General features: G+C 46.1%; 2 protein-coding genes across 2 annotated transcripts in view; one reads left to right on the forward strand and one right to left on the reverse strand.

Annotated features, from left to right (window-relative positions):
• Positions 1 to 16,058, forward strand: part of CPS1 (carbamoyl-phosphate synthase 1) — a 283,263-nt gene that overhangs the window by 26,047 nt on the left and 241,158 nt on the right. The gene's annotated exons all lie outside the window — the stretch shown is intronic.
• The window catches only part of MYL1 (myosin light chain 1), a 28,529-nt gene that overhangs the window by 11,254 nt on the left and 1,217 nt on the right, over positions 1 to 16,058 (reverse strand). The window lies entirely within an intron of this gene.

The raw sequence follows: 16,058 nt of genomic DNA on the forward strand, positions 1-16,058 counted from the left end.
TGCTCGACCTACTTGGGGCTTCTCTTTCTGAAGAGCTCCTATTTGTCTCTCAGGCTATAAAGTCAGCCGCAAAGAGGGAGGAGCTCTCTGTTTGTCCATCTGGCTGCTTTTACATGTTCACATTGCATTCTGCCCCCCCCCTCCCCCACCCCTCAGGAAGCTGCGGGTACTTAAACAGACTGAGGTTTCCCAGCCAGCAAACTCGGTGCCTATTCCAAAGCCCAGTGAAATCAGTGGAAAGATTCCTATGGACTTCAGCTGGCTTTGGGTCCACCTCTCTTTGTGTCAGTGTGGTGCTGGGCTTTGTGGAGTGAAAAGAGGGCTGGTCTGTAGGGCAATAATTGGCTAGTTCTGACTTTTTAACCATGTGAATGTTGATTCTGAAAGACTAGCTGGTCCATCCTTCCTTCCCTGGAAGGATGGTGTGATTGTAAAATCCAGGGGCAATGTTAGGGGCTCGTAATCAAGGCAATTGTGTGGGGGCCCCTACAAAGGTACCTGGCTCAGACTTCAGCTTCCTCCCCAGGTGTGAGGGCCAAAGACCCCAGGCATCAACACCATGCAATGGGGGTTTCCCTTATCTCTTCTGGGCCCCAGTGAGTCTAATGCAGGCCCTGTTTAGCAACCCCCCAACACTTGCTCATGGCCCCCACTTAAGAACCACTGTTCTAGGGGATTTCTTTCATTGCAGGTTCGGGGCTTGCACGGTTGCACTAACCCCTTCCCGACAACACTGGCCCAGTGGACTTATCTAGTGTGCTGCCTGGAGCCGTTCACGTGATGGAAATAGGCAGATGAGATGGTTTACTTTTCTCTGGCTCATTGGTGCGTGCTGGGCATCAGAAAACCATTAAGGGTCTCTGTGACCGAAAAATTATATTTCCTTGCTGGCCGTTGTATTTCAAAGCTAGAGGAAGGGGGACGTCAGGCCAAAGGTTTCCCTAATGTCTTCATTTTTCACATGCCACCAATGCTTGGGAGTGGGAGGAAAGAAAAGACCAGGGAAGAGTCAACCTGGTGAGGAGTCTACCTGCCCACAGCAGCAACGATCAGTAGAGTGAAAGCAGGCTTTGTGGGGCTCCATCTTTGTGGTGGTCGGGGACTCCCTCCTAAGAGGGACTGAGCTATCCATCTGCCATCCAGACCTGGAATCTCAAGAGGCGTGCTGCTTACCAGGCACTCGCATTCAGGATGTGACTTAGAGGCTTCCCAAACTGATCAAACCTTCAAATCGCTACCCCTTCCTGCTTCTCCACGTGGGAACTAACGATGCGGCCAAGAATGACCTTGAACGGGTCACTGTGGATTATGTAGCACTGGGAAGAAGGATCCAAGAATTTGGTATGCAAGTGGTGTTCTCATCCATCCACCCTGTTGAAGGGAAAGGACTGGGCAGGGATCGTTGAATTGAGGACGTAAATGCGTGGTTGCGCACAAGGATTGTTAGGAAGAGATGGGATCCACCTAATGAAGAGAGGAAGGAGCATCTTCGCGGGCAGGCTTGCAAACCTAGTGAGGAGGGCTTTAAACTAGGTTCGTCAGGGGACGGTGACCAAAACCCTGAGGGGAGTGGGAAAGTCGGATACTGGGAAGAAATGCAGAGAGGAACGAGCAAGAAAGGAGGACCCCTGATTCGAATGGAGAAGATAGGGCAATCAACTGGTTACCTGAAGTGTTTGTACACTAATGCGAGAAGCCTGGGCAACAAACAGGAAGAACTGGAGGCCCTGGCCCAGTCCAAGAAATATGATTTAATTTGGATAACAGAGACTTGGTGGGATGACTCGCATGACTGGAGCGCTGTCATGGAAGGGTATAGACTGTTCAGGAAGAACAGGCAGGAGAGAAAAGGAGGAGGAGTTGCACTGTATGTAAGGGAGCACTATGATTGCTCTGAACTCCAGTATAAAGAGGGAGAAAAACCTGTTGAGAGTCTATGGGTTAAGTTTAAAGGAGCAAACCACAGCAGTGATATTGTGGTTGGTGTCTGCTACAGGCCTCCAAATCAGGTGGATGAGGCTTTCTTTGGACAACTGAGAGAAGCTTCCAGATCACAGACCCTGGTTCTTGTGGGGGGACTTTAATCACCCTGACATCTGTTGGGAAACCTATACGGCAGTATACAGGCAATCCAGGAAGTTTTTGGAGAATGTTGGGGATAACTTCTTGACACAGGTGCTGAAGGATCCGACCAGGGGCCGTGCGCAGCTTGACCTTCTGCTCACAAACAGGGAGGAACTAATAGGGGAAGTAGAGGTGGGTGACAACCTGGGAAGCAGTGATCATGAGATAGTAGATTTCAGGATCCTGACCAAAGGAAGAAAAGAGAGTAGTAAAATACACACCTTGGACTTCAGAAAAGCAGATTTTGACTCCCTCCGAGACCTGATGGGCAGAATCCCCTGGGATGCTAACATGAAGGGGAAAGGAGTCCAGGACAGCTGGCAGTATTTTAAAGAAGCCTTATTGAAGGCACAGAAAGTAACCATCCTGATGTGTAGCAAGAGAGGCAAACATGGTAGGAGGAAATTGGCTTACAGGGGAAATCCTTGGTGAACTTAAGCACAAAAAGGAAGCTTACAAAAAGTGGAAACTTGGACAAATGACCAGAGAGGGGTTTAAATGTATAGCTCGAGAATGCCGGGGGGTTATCAGGAAGGCGAAAGCGCAAATGGAATTGTGACTGGCTAAGGATGTGAAGGATAACAAGAAAGGTTAACAAGCCTGTAGAAACAAGAAGAAGGTGATCAGAGAGGGTGTGCGGCCCCTAATGGATGAAGGAGGTAACCTAGTGACAGATGATGTGGGGAAAGCTGAAGTACTCAATGCTTTCTTTGCCTCTGTATTCACGGACAAGGTGGGCTCCCGGACTAATGCGCTAAGTGACGCAAGATGGGATGAAGATGGACAGCCCTTGGTGGGTAAAGAACGGGTTAGGAACTATTTAGGAAAGGGAAACGTACACAAATCCATGGGTCTGGATTTAATGCATCCGAGGGTACTGAGGGAGTTGGCAAATGTCATTGTGGAGCCTTTGGCTATTATCTTTGAAAAGTCGTGTCGATCGGGAGAAATCCTGGATGATTGGAAAAAGGCAAATGTAGTGCCCATCTTCAAAAAAGGGAAGATGGACGATCCAGGGAACTATAGGCCGGTCAGTCTTACCTCCGGTTCCTGGAAAAATCATGGAAGGGATCCCTAAGGAATCCATTTTGAGGCACTTGGAAGAAAGGAAAATTATTAGGAATAGTCAGCATGGATTCACAAAGGGCAAGTCATGCCTGACCAATCTGATTAGCTTCTATGATGAGGTAACTGGCTCTGTGGACATGGGGAAGTCAGTGGATGTGATATACCTTGACTTTAGCAAGGCTTTTGATACGGTCTCCCACAATATTCTTACCAGCAAGTTAAGGGAATGTGGACTAGATAAATGGACGGTAAGATGGCTAGTAGGCCGGGCACAACGGGTAGTGATCAACCGCTCGATGTCAGGATGGTGGTCGGTTTCTAGGGGAGTGCCCCAAGGTTTGGTTCTAGAACCGGTTTTGTTCAATATCTTTATTAAAGACTTGGATGAGGGAATGGATTGCACACTCAGCAAGTTTGCGGATGATACTAAGCTAGGGGGAGAGGTAGATACGCTTGAGGGCAGAGATAGGGTCCAGAGTGACTTAGACAAATTGGAGGATTGGGCCACAAGAAATCTGATGGGTTCAACAAGGACAAGTGTAGAGTCCTGCACTTGGGACGGAAGAATCCCAAGCATTGTTACAAGCTGGGGACCAACCAGTTAAGTAGTAGTTCTGCAGAAAAAGACCTGGGGGTTACAGTGGATGAGAAGCTGGATATGAGTCAACAGTGTGCCCCTGTAGGCAATGGCTAATGGCATATTAGGTTGCATTAAGAGGAGCATTGCCAGCAGATCCAGAGATGTCATTATTCACCTTTATTTGGCTTTGGCGAGGCCACATCTGGAGTATTGTGTCCAGTTCTGGGCCCCCCACTATAGAAAGGATGTGGACGCATTGGAGAGGGTCCAGCGGAGGGCAACCAAAATGATTAGGGGACTGGAGTATACGACTTATGAGGAGAGGCTGAGAGATTTGGACTTATTTAGTCTACAGAAGAGTGAGGGGGGATTTGATAGCAGCCTTCAACTTCCTGAAGGGAGGTTCCGAAGAGGATGGAGAGAGGCTGTTCTCAGTGGTGACAGATGGCAGAACAAGGAGCTATGGTCTCAAGTTGCGGTGGGAGAGGTCCAGGTTGGATATTAGGAAAAACTATTTCACTAAGAGGGTGGTGAAGCACTGGAATGGGTTCCCTAGGGAAGTAGTGGAGTCTCCATCCCTAGAGGTGTTTAAGTCTTGGCTCGACAAAGCCCTGGCCGGTTGATTTAGTTGGGATTGGTCCTGCCTAGAGCAGGGGGCTGGACTTGCTGACCTTCTGAGGTCTCTTCCAGCTCTATGGTTCTATGATTGTATGCTCTATCCAGGGGGAGCCCCACAAAGCAAATGGCATAGCTCCCTTATGGGGATAAGGGGGATGGCATGCGAGGGAGGGGACCTCTGGAAGGTTTGGTGAACTGCAGGGAGCATTAACACACTTTCCCCAATGACAGGATGGGGTAGGTTGAGTGCCTACAAGTGGTGGGAGAAGGGTGGGCCCCCATCTCATGTTCCCGGGTGGAGAGGAGAGGACCTTATGGTGGTCTAGCCAGGGGAGCAGTCCCAGATGTGTACTGGGAAGTGGCATGTGGCCCAGGTCTAGTTACTCTTGGGACTGCCACCAGTTACCAGCGGAAAAACTAGCCTACTCCTCCAAACTCAAGAGATGAGCATCCTAAAAAGATTGGGAAACTTGGCTCTGAAGCTCTTCCCTTCGTCTCATGGGAGGGGCCCACGGGCAAGTTATCAGACAAAAGAGGCCTGAAGATCTGAATTTAAATCCTGACTCTCACTCTAACCCACTGTGTGGCTCTCAGCAAGTTCATCAGGTTTCTCTGCCTCCGCTTCTCTAGCTATAAGATGTGGTAAAAGGTCTTTTTTCGCCGGAGTGTTAAGTAATTAATTGCATTAGTGATGTGTGAACTTGTCCAAAAAGATTCCTGAACATGCGATGTGTTACACACATCCTCAGTCATTATGAATGATTATGGCACGTCATTTAGTTATTTTATGTACGTGATGGTAGTGGAGGGGACAGGGACATACCCAGGGCAGGGGGCAGAAGTGTTTAGATTTTGGGGAGACATCTGCATGATCTTTCCATGGCCAATCACGTCTGGAGGGGTGGATTGGCCTCTGACACTGGGCTGCTGCTGTGGTTTAGCTTAGCCCAGTTTTTGATGCTGTCATATCCCCATCTGCTGTAAACTAGTGTGCCTCTGAGGTAGGGATGTAAGCAACTACTCGACTATCCTATAAGCATAAGCTTATCAGATAGTCAACTAGTGATGTGACTAGTCGCTTCCTTTCCCCCCCCCCCGCCTTGCTGCCCCCCGCCTTGTTGACCACGTCTGTGCTCCCTGCGGGGTTTCCACTTTCGAACTGCAGCAAGAGCCCAGCAGGAGGCGGATGCACCCTCGTGGACTAATCAAATAGTGGATGGAAATCCAATCGACTATCCGATTGGTTAATTCATCTTAATTTAACATCCCTACTCAGAGGTGTCATGCCACAGCCTCAGCTGGTGTGCAACTTCGAGTGAGAAAGCTGTGAACCGAGCTAGGGTGTGGATTCTGATAGGGGGGAGGGGGTGGGGGACGGAATGGAAACTTTTAAAAGATCATGACAATCTTGAACTATTTCTCAGCAGTTGGCCCCGCTAGTGTCAATGCAGTGTCATGCCCTTGGGAGAATGTGAATGTAGGTTCTAGTCTTAGTCCTTCACTGCCTGTCATAGTTGGCTGGAAAATGTTCCACTGAATAGATTTTTGCCATGGAAAACATGGTGTGTGTGTGTGTGTGTGTGTGTGTGTGTGTGTGTGTGTGTGTGTGTGTTTTAAGTGAAAATATTAATGACAATATAATTCCATTTTCTGATGTGATCTATGTCCGGTTTTAATGTTTTTGATAAAAACTGAAATATTTTTGGATCTGGGGATTCCAGTGAATGAGAAGCTGGATATGAGTCAGCAGGGTGCCCTTGTAGCCAAGAAGGCCAATGGCATATTGAGGAGTATTAGTAGGAGTGTTGCCAGCAGATCTAGGGAAGTGATTATTCCCCTTTATTCGGCACTGATGGGGCCACATCTGGAGTATTGCGTCCAGTTCTGGGCTCCCCACTACAGAAAGGATGCGGACGCATTGGAGAGAGTCCAATAGATGGAAACCAAAATGATTAGGGGGCTGGAGCACGTGACTTATGAGGAGAGGCTGGGGGATTTGGGCTTATTTAGTCTGCAGAAGAGAAGAGTGAGGGGGGTTTGAGAGCAGCCTTTGGAACTTCCCTTTGGACAGTTAAAGAGGCTGGAGAGAGGCTGTTCTCAGTGGTGACAGATGGCAGAACAAGGAGCAATGGTCTCAAGTTGCAGTGGGGGAGTCTAGGTTGGATATTAGGAAAAACTATGTCACTAGGAGGGTGGGGAAGCACTGGCATGGGTTCTCTGGGGAGGGGGTGGAATCTCCATCCCTGGAGGTTTTTAAGTTCTGGCTTGACCAAGCCCTGGCTGGGTTGATTTAGTTGGGGTTGGTCCTGCTTTTAGCAGGGGGCTGGACTTGATGACTCCTGAGGTCTCTTCCAGCCCTATGAGTCCATGGTTTTTATATACATTTTATTTTTAGTCCATTCTGGGCTCGATCCAGCTGTGAGTTATGTGGAGAGGGGATGGATACACATGTAGCCATTGCTCCTGCAGTCAGTTCAATGGAGGTGTAAGGGTGGCACCTCCCAGCACTGAATTACCAGATTGGTTGTCCTGTTTCTAATTCTTTAGTGATGTTCAGTAAGGGTTACAAAATGTACTCTGGCTTTGGCTAGATCTGAACTTTTGGATAGCTTTTTCTGACGTCTCAGACTATGCAATGATCACTGTCCCCGTGGGACAATACTCAGATTGCGGGGAAATTCAGAGAGTAACAACAAATATAATGAATGACCGTAGGGATTGCAATGCATGGAGAGACCAAAGGGACAGAATGATGGTCACTTTGGCTCAACAGAAAGAAGTGATGAGAAAACGGTGAAGATACAGCCGAAGGATTTTAACACCCAAAGGGGAAGAATCCTGTTTTGGTCAGGAGTTTGTAACCTGAGGTTTGTGATCCTCCTGTTCAAGATGGGAGCCTGACTAGATCCCATACTGAGATCATGGGAATGCTTCCAGTGTGCAAGGGGGTTGCAGCACAGAAAAGGCCAAGTGTAGTTATCCAAAGAGGTGGAGGATTACAGTGCATGGAAAAAGGCGTAGGTCAGCTCAACAAGTGTGTGGATTTCACTTCTCTGGCTTAACTGCATCTCTGAATCTCATTTTCTAGTATAGACCAGGCCTAGTCGAGGACAAAGAACAATGAAGTCCAAGGGCCACCTTTTCACACTAGCTTTCCACCAGCATGCTTCATTTATTCCAGGAGCCGTAAGGTGTGGAGAAACCCACTCAGAAGGCTCCGAGACATTGAGATCCCTGGAACAGGACTTGACTGGCCATCCCTTATCAGGGATGTCAAATTGTGTGTAATCCGGTAACCATGCAGCTGACAAATATTTAGTTGGTCGCATGGCTCCCCGATAAGTGGTTCTGCACTAAAAGTATTCTAGCAGCTGGCAGACTGGCTCCTAAATTAATTTTTGGGCAAAGTCGCAGCAGGGTTAGCTGCTGAGATGTGGCGCAAGCCGGGCCTGAGCCAGCCTGCCAGCCAGCCTGCTAAAAATATACTCACAGAACTGGAAGGGGAGGGTGGAGTGCGTGTAGCCAGTAGCATTAACCATCCTGCATCTGCTTATAATTAATTGTTTAACCGGTCCTCCCTTACTTCCCTAATTATTATAGTTCAAAATGCTGCGTGTCTGGCAATGTCCTTCCATAGGATGTCTTAGAAGAAGTTCTAAAGCCCTCCAGAATATATTATTTGTTCAACACCATATACTAAGGGGAATTTTCAAAGAACCGGAGCTGGTAAAGTGCGGTTTCCCTGCAGCATAGTTAACAGATCTCCAATAAAGTTTTGATGCTAACTAGTGTAACTGCAAATGCTATCTTCTCCACTGCACCTTATTGGCACAGAGGGTTGCATGCCTCACTGAAACCACAGTAGCCTCACTAATGACCAGGGTTCTGATTCTTCTCATACTGGTATCAAACTGGTAAAGCTTCAGCGGAGTTGCTTCTTGTCCCCCCCGTTCAAGGAAGCGGAGAATGAGGCCCCGTGTCTTTTTATATGGGGAATAAGCATCAGGAGCAGATTAATGCCCCATGAAGAAAAGTTCTGGTTTTATAAAAAGTCCTTGGTAATACAATAAAAGAGGGAAATAAAAAATGCATGCACCAAGATTGCCTCTATCAATATAAAAGGTCAAATGCCTCCTTAAATCTAATGACGTACAGGCAAATTTGTTTTTTTTAAAGTCTTTGAATGCAAAGTCCAAAGTACTTTGCAATCCCAACATAGCTACAGCAACATGGCATATTATGAGACTTGCCAGTTATGGAACAACTCTTGGATGAAGTTAACTGATTAATTCATTTGCAATCCTAAAATGCCAGCAAGTGGAATGTGGCACAGCTGCAGCACGGAGGGTATCATTTTACAGAGATTCCATTAGCTTTCCAGAGGGAAGTAGCATTCATTTGGGCTAATCTGTAAAAGTGTCCCTTTTCTAATTGCATTTGGCATTGCATGAAAATCTAGAGGATGTGAGTAGGAAATTCAATGCTGTTGACTTGTCTCCACTGGATTAGTTGTTTTAATATGCCTCCCAGTGGTCATGTTGGTATATTAAAGCTACTTGAGTTATTGCTGCTTGACATTAAAATACTGTGTAATGGAGCGGGTCGGGAATTAGATGACAAAAGTTTTTGTGTCAGAAAATGCTGATATGTTGAAACTGAAACTTATCATGGGGCAGGTTCACTTTTGCCATATTTCTTACCTTTTCAACATTTTTACAAGTTAACCGAAAGATTTTGTTTGGACATTTTCAAAATGAAAAATTCCACTTTCCAATGTGAATTGGCTTTCTAATTCTAATATCTTTTTTTAAAAAAAGTCAAATTTTGAAACCAATCTTTTTCCCCTCCATTTTCAGTTTGTGAAAAATACATTTTTGGGTTTTATTCCTGTTTGGGAAAATCTTTAAAATGTTGACTTTTTTTTTATGTGACTAGAAAAAGTTCTTCATGCAGCTGTGATGTATAATAATTCAGATGGTTGAAAGCTGTTATTTGGTAACTAGTGTAAGATCTAAATATAACATCAGAAGTTAAAGGAGAATTTCTAGTTGTGGCTATTTCACATCTCCTTGCAGATACTTATTTCTCTATTATTGATAGGCTAGATAACCTAATTGAAGGAAGGTTACTTATGTGAGCTCATCTCATTCATTTATCTACCATAGATCTCTGACAAAGGGTGTTACAATAATATTCCAGAGAGTGGAGCTGTTAATAAAGTTTAACAGCTGCACCCTCTGGAATATATATTGGCTATTATCAGCAAAAAGAGCTATTTGGGGGTTTGGACAATTTAGCCTGTTATGTAATTTGCCTTAATTTCCATTTTTCATGACAAATTTTCTTCAGGAGTTCACATTGTTCTCTTAATTTTAAACACCACCGAAGTATGAAAATTGTGCATCATGGTACAAACTATTTTCAAACAGTTTTTCACATGGGCAAAACATGGAAATGAGAGATTTGCTACAAGCAAAGCCAGCTTTCATCTACAAGAGGCTCTGTGCACAGAGGAAATTATGAAAAATCTCAGGTGAACCACCGTCTCCCAAATAGTATTATCAGATAAACTTTTGTTTTGGGAAAACTGAGTACTCTGCAACCCCACCATCAGAGGTGATCTTTGGTTTCCACGTGACAGTTTCAGAATGTCTTCCACTCTGATATCCAGATTGTCCTCTGCCGCAGGGCTGCTTTGTGCAGTGCCACAGGTGCAAACCAGACTGAAAGCTGGCCTGGCGAATCTATAACGTGGTGTGTGGGAAGGGGCATGGCTGAGTCTTCCCTGCCCCCCAGTGGTCCCTATATACTGCAGCATCCCCTTTGGTAAGACTTATTTCAAGGGACTCCCCTGGAATCTGCATAGGACTGAGGAGTTCAAAAGTGGCTGAGTCACTTTGAACACCCCCCCATCCCGACAAAGTCCCTAGTAGCCTGGTTGAGTAGGCTGAGCCAGAGGCAGGTTTTTGTATAGACTTCAGTGGGCACTAGATCTGGCCTTAGCTGAGGACCTGGGCAAAGAGTCCAGAATCAAGGAGTTGCAAAGGAAATCCTGAGCTGTTATTAACACCCCAGTTTCTTCCTCTGCAGCACCAAAGGCGGTGAGTCTGCAGTGCACACTCTCTCGCTCGGCTGGCCTTGGAGATCACATTACCCATGCAGTGTGTGTGGGTGTGTTGCTTTCTGTCAATGCATTTAGCAGTTTACCTCTCCTGTTACACCCCGGGCTATGTCCATTCAGAGACGACCTGCTTGTGGAGTAAATGCAACAAGAGAGAGACCATTGGAGAAACATCAAGAGTCACGTTTGGGGGGAATCCCAGTACACATCCATGCAATGGGTTTTCTCATGCATCATGCAGGAACCAGTTGCCTAAGATGCCATTTTTTAAAATTAGTACACTGAACGTCTTCAAATGTTCACCAGGGCTGGGGGCTCAGTTCTGCTAATGCCACGCCCAGGAGCCCACGGTTTCCAAAACCGGTGTCATTTATAGTGCTAGAATAGCCTCTCCCCTTCCTTGCCATTCAGACTTGGGAGATCCCAGGCTCGCTCCCTGTGGCCTTGAACCTTATGCTGACAGTGCTTTGTGTGGTACCAGCAGGGAAAAGAAGCATTTTATACTCACGTTGCACAAATGGAAACGACTTCAAAGCCCACGGTCTCAGCATCTGGCTACAAAACCACGGAAGTTGGGAGCGATGCTGATTTGCACCAGCTCAGCATCTGGCTTACTGATGCTGAGCCACTCTGGAAGGGGCATTTACCATTATAATTAAGGCGAAACACAAAGGCAGGTGAAGGTGAGGCTGCACAAAAAGACCCGCCCCGCCCCATCTGCAAAGACCACCAAAATCTGTCCTAGGTAGGAGAGGGTTTCAGACTTGGACCCAGTGAGTCTATCAGACAGAACGTTGATAGTTCTGCACTTTTCTAAGGACTAGCTACAACATCTACGTTTTTCTTCGTTTTTTTTTTTTAAGTGCAGTAATGTACAATATAGGAGTTTGATTTTTTTTTTTTTTTAAATCCTGCCCCTGTTCTAATTAGCTCAGAATGCCTTTCAAGTAACTTGTTTAAGTAGTCATCTGGTCAAGGAGGTTTTACCCACAAAAGCTCAAGATCTAATAGGGTACGTCTACACTACAGCGCTAATTCGAACTAACTTAGTTCGAATTAGTTAATTCGAACTAAGCTAATTCGAACTAACGCATCCAGACTAAAAAACTAGTTCGAATTAGCGTTTTGCTAATTCGAACTAGCATGTCCACACAGAGTGGACCCTGAACCGGGGTTAAGGATGGCCGGAAGCAGTGCCGGCAGGGCATCAGATGAGGACTTAGAGCGTGGAGCTGCTCTCTCAGGCTAGCCGAGGGCTGTGCTTAAAGGGACCTGACCCCCACCCCGGACAGACAGTTCTCAGGGGTGCCCCACTTGCAAACCAGTCCTGGCTTAGATTGCCCGGAGTACCCACACTGGGCACATCACAGCACTCGGCCATCAGAACGGCTGCTCTTGCTGCAGGCTGCCATCTGGGGAGGGGGAGCAATTTGGGGGCTGCAGGAGAGGTTCCACCCCCAGAAACCCACAGAGCCAGCCCAGTCCTCCCCATCGGGGGCTCGTACCCCATTCCTCCCTCACCTCCTTCCACTTACCCCTCCCTAGCCCCCCTTCCTGATGTACAAAATAAAGGACAATTGTGTTCAAAAATAGAATCTCTCTTTATTGAACAAAACTGGGGGAGACTGGGAAGAGGAGGTACGAGAGGGGAAGAGAGAGGGTGGGAGAGGGGAGGGCAACTACAATGATGAGGGGTTTGGAACTGGTCCCATATGAAGAGAGGCTAAAGAGACTGGGAATTTTCAGCTTAGAAAAGAGGAGATGGAGGGGGGATATGATAGAGGTCTATAAAAGCACGAGTGGGGTAGAGAGGGTGCATACAGAAAAGTTCTTCATTAGTTCCCATAAAAGAAGGACTAGAGGACACCAAAGGAAAGGAATGGGTAGCAGGCTTCAAACTAGTAACAGAAAGTTCTTCTTCACAAAGCAAATAGTCAACCTGTGGAACTCCTTGCTGCAGGAGGCTGTGAAGGCTAGAACTAGAACAGAGTTTAAAGGGAAGTGAGATCAATTTATGGGGTTGGGTCCATGGAGTGGTATTAGCCAGGGGGTAGGAGTGGTGTCCCTGCCCAAAGTTTGTGGAAGGCTGGAGAGAGATGGCACGAGACAAATGGCTTGGTCACTGTCTTCGGTCCATCCCCTCCAGGGTCGCTAGGGTTGGCCGCTGTTGGCAGACAGGCTACTGGGCTAGATGGACCTTTGGTCTGACCCAGTACAGCCATTCTAAACTCAGGGCTCAGGGTCGGGGGGTCTCAGTGGACCACCTTGATTTTCATGCAAACCTGTTCCTGGGTGGCCAGGCTGGCAGCTATCCTGCCCTAGACGGCCACTTTCCTGTGCCTAGTGTGGAGGTCGTGGACGTGGTCCACGATGTCCGCACTAGACCAGGCGGGTGCCCGCCTCTTGCGGTCCCAGGCAAGCTCCCGGGAGCCGCCAGCCTGGTCCCAGGAAGAGGGGGAGGGCTGGGGGGCATCAGGTGGCTGGCTCGAGCAGTGCCAGGTGCAGGGTCTGCTATCTGGGTGCTGGCAGACTTGCACCTGGCACAGGCACCGTAGCCAGCCCGTGCCCCTTTAAGGGGTCCGGGGCCAGGAGGGGGGCACACGAGTTTCCCTGGTGTTGGCCAGAGTGGCCACCAGGGAAAGCTGGGGAGGGCTAGCCTCCCACTAGTTCGAATTAAGGGGCTACACACCCCTTAATTCGAACTAGTAAGTTCAAACTAAGCTTAGTCCTCGTAGAATGAAGTTTACCTAGTTCGAACTAGCGGAGCGCTAGTGTAGTGCTTATTAAAGTTAATTCGAACTAACATCCGTTAGTTCGAATTAACTTTGTAGTGTAGACATACCCATATATACAATGGGTGGGTGGGTGTCTCTCCGGTGCCACAGGACAGCTTGTACCAGTCCTGCAATGACTGTAAATACTATGTCAAAGAGTGTACACATAGGCAAACACAATCATAGGCTCCACATCTTAAACCACTATTCAAGCCTTTGTTTTCATTGGAATGGTTAGGAAAGAAAATATTTGAAACCTAGTTTTGTATGTAAGCAGCCTGTACATAATACCAATGTCTGGTTTGTTGTATTTGTTTTAAAGCATAGAGTGCCCTCATAAAAGAGGTGCATGAGAGAACTAACGTGCCTCTTTTTGCTCAGGCTTACATCCACAAATGTGTTTAGGCTCTTAACTTCCACTGCAATAATTGACTATTGAATATCTGTCCTCATAGCCACGCCTGCAATGTTACGGGTGTTCTTATTGAACTGATGAGACATGACACTTTTTTTCCTTAATTGTTTCTGGTTCCTTTTGTGCGCCCTCCTGTAATTCTCATATGCATTCAACACTCAGCCTCTCTCCCCTTGCTAATACAATTCATATTTTGTTTCCTGCATCAACCTGTGCACCTGATGATACACTCGTACACACAGTAGTAATAAAAATCGATACTGAAAAGTTTTAGGAAATTGGACTCCTGAAAATTTGTTGTTCTCTGTGTGGGGACAAGCAGGGCCTCAGATCTCTGAGCTGGAACAAAGGATGTTTTCCTTGTCCTAATTCAGTCACCCACTTTCCCCATTTTCCCCAACCTATCTCCTCTCGATCACTGCTCACTAACCTGCTCTCAATCAAGAAAGGGTTGAGGAATAAGATTATTCCCATTTTAGACCAGTATCAATGCTAATCTGTTTTTTAGTCGATAGGTGGTGCTAGAAAGCAGCCCCAGTCAGCTCAAAGGAGCGGCTACCTATTTTACATTAACGCAGTTAAAAGCAGATGAAAAGAATGCTGAAGGTGAAATGAATGGGGTGAAACTTGTAGTGGGATTTTTGGGTGCCTTAATTTTTAGGTGCCCAGTTTGGAACATCTTAAAAAGGGGCCTGGGTTTTAGAGGATGAGTGCTTCACTCTTTCTGAAAGCCAGGACCTTTTAAGAGGACTCGGATAAGGTGTCCCAAAGTCCCTGTAGCCAGATTTTGAAAATTTTGCCCCAAGTCTTGTTTGATTCACTTTAAAGCAGGAAACATCTGCAGGCTTGTGCTTCTTGGCTGTGTCTCCTGACCTGAGGATTAGTTTTACAATAAAGTAGGAAGCTCTTGGGCAGAAATTCTTAATCTTAGAAGTATTCTTTTGGCTCAGAATTTGAATGAGCAGCATGCCCATACTTCTCCTGACATTGAACTAGAAGAAGGCAGGCCTGTTCTTGTGACTGAGGCACTAGCTGGACTCAAAAGTCTTATTTTTAATTCTTGACTCTCCTACAAACTTCTTGTCACCCTGGGCAAGTCAAGCTCTCAGAGCTTCAGTAATGGAGAAATATTTTCCCTGACTCTGTGAAGCTGTTGAGAGATTAAATACACTAATGACTGGGACATATGTTGATAATAGGAGTCATAAGTACTTAGCCAGAGGGGAAGAAAAAGAGGAAAACATTTGTAGGAGTGGAGTCTAATGGCCAGAGCATAGAAATGGGGCATAGAAATGCATTAGAGCCTGTTTCATTCTGTGGGGTTTTTTTTGTTTTGTTTTTTTTTTGTTTAATGAAATCCACCAAACACTTTTTATTCCGTTTCCCCATTTGCAAAATGGGATGATAATAATACCTACCTACCTCATCCATGCTGCCTTTTTAGTCGTTTTCTTTTAAAAAGGAGGAGGATTTCTCTTTTTAAGCCATCATGTTTTATTTTTAAAGCAAGGAGCGAAGATAGAAGTCTTTTGTTCTAAAATCGAACCGTGCTGGGTACAAATGAGCCAGACTTGGTTACCAATACCCATCTGACAACATGCAGAGTTGTGGTTTTGTTACCAATAACTGTTTATCTGCAGTGTTAATGCAGAGCAGTATGAACAAAGAATAGGATCATGCTGAACTGTTGTGGTGCCTAAGCCCTGCTTCTATTTTTTTGAATGTTAATATACTACTGTGTAGTTATGCAAAGATCGATCAACTAGGATCACTGGAGGTGAAAATTCCTGTTTTTTCCTAATGAACTGGACACATGCAGCCACCAAACCAACTTAAATCATGTAATAGAAACTCCAGCTCATGTTCCTCCACGTAACTGGATATTTGTCAAACGAAAGATTTTAGTTTTAGAAAGTATTGCCAGAGGAGATGGGGTTCTATACTCAACCTCAGTTATGACCACTCAGTCCTTGAAAGGAGCTTTCTTGATCAGATCAGACTCAATATTGAGAGGAGCGGAGAAGATCTATATTATTTTCTCTCTAACTTTTGTTGGTGTTGTGTTAATGAAATATTGACTTAACATTTAAAGTCAGGCTGTGAAAGTTAAAGGACGCTTAAATGATTTCAAGTAACAGATCATAACATTGAAAGTCTCTGACTAGCCAAGTGTTAGTGAAACAACCAGCTGTAGGTGGTGTTAACCTGAACAGAATTCATTATGGGACATTGTGGCTAAAATGAGAATGGTTCTCAGAATTGTTTCTGTATCTTCTACCCTTCAGTTCTCCATATTAGGCAGGACTTCTTATGTAGAGATTCCCAAATTGGTAATCTGACCAGAAGCTTCACCAGATA

This window comes from Pelodiscus sinensis, chromosome 7 (assembly GCF_049634645.1).
Source record: "Pelodiscus sinensis isolate JC-2024 chromosome 7, ASM4963464v1, whole genome shotgun sequence".
NCBI classification, from domain to species: Eukaryota; Metazoa; Chordata; order Testudines; family Trionychidae; genus Pelodiscus; species Pelodiscus sinensis.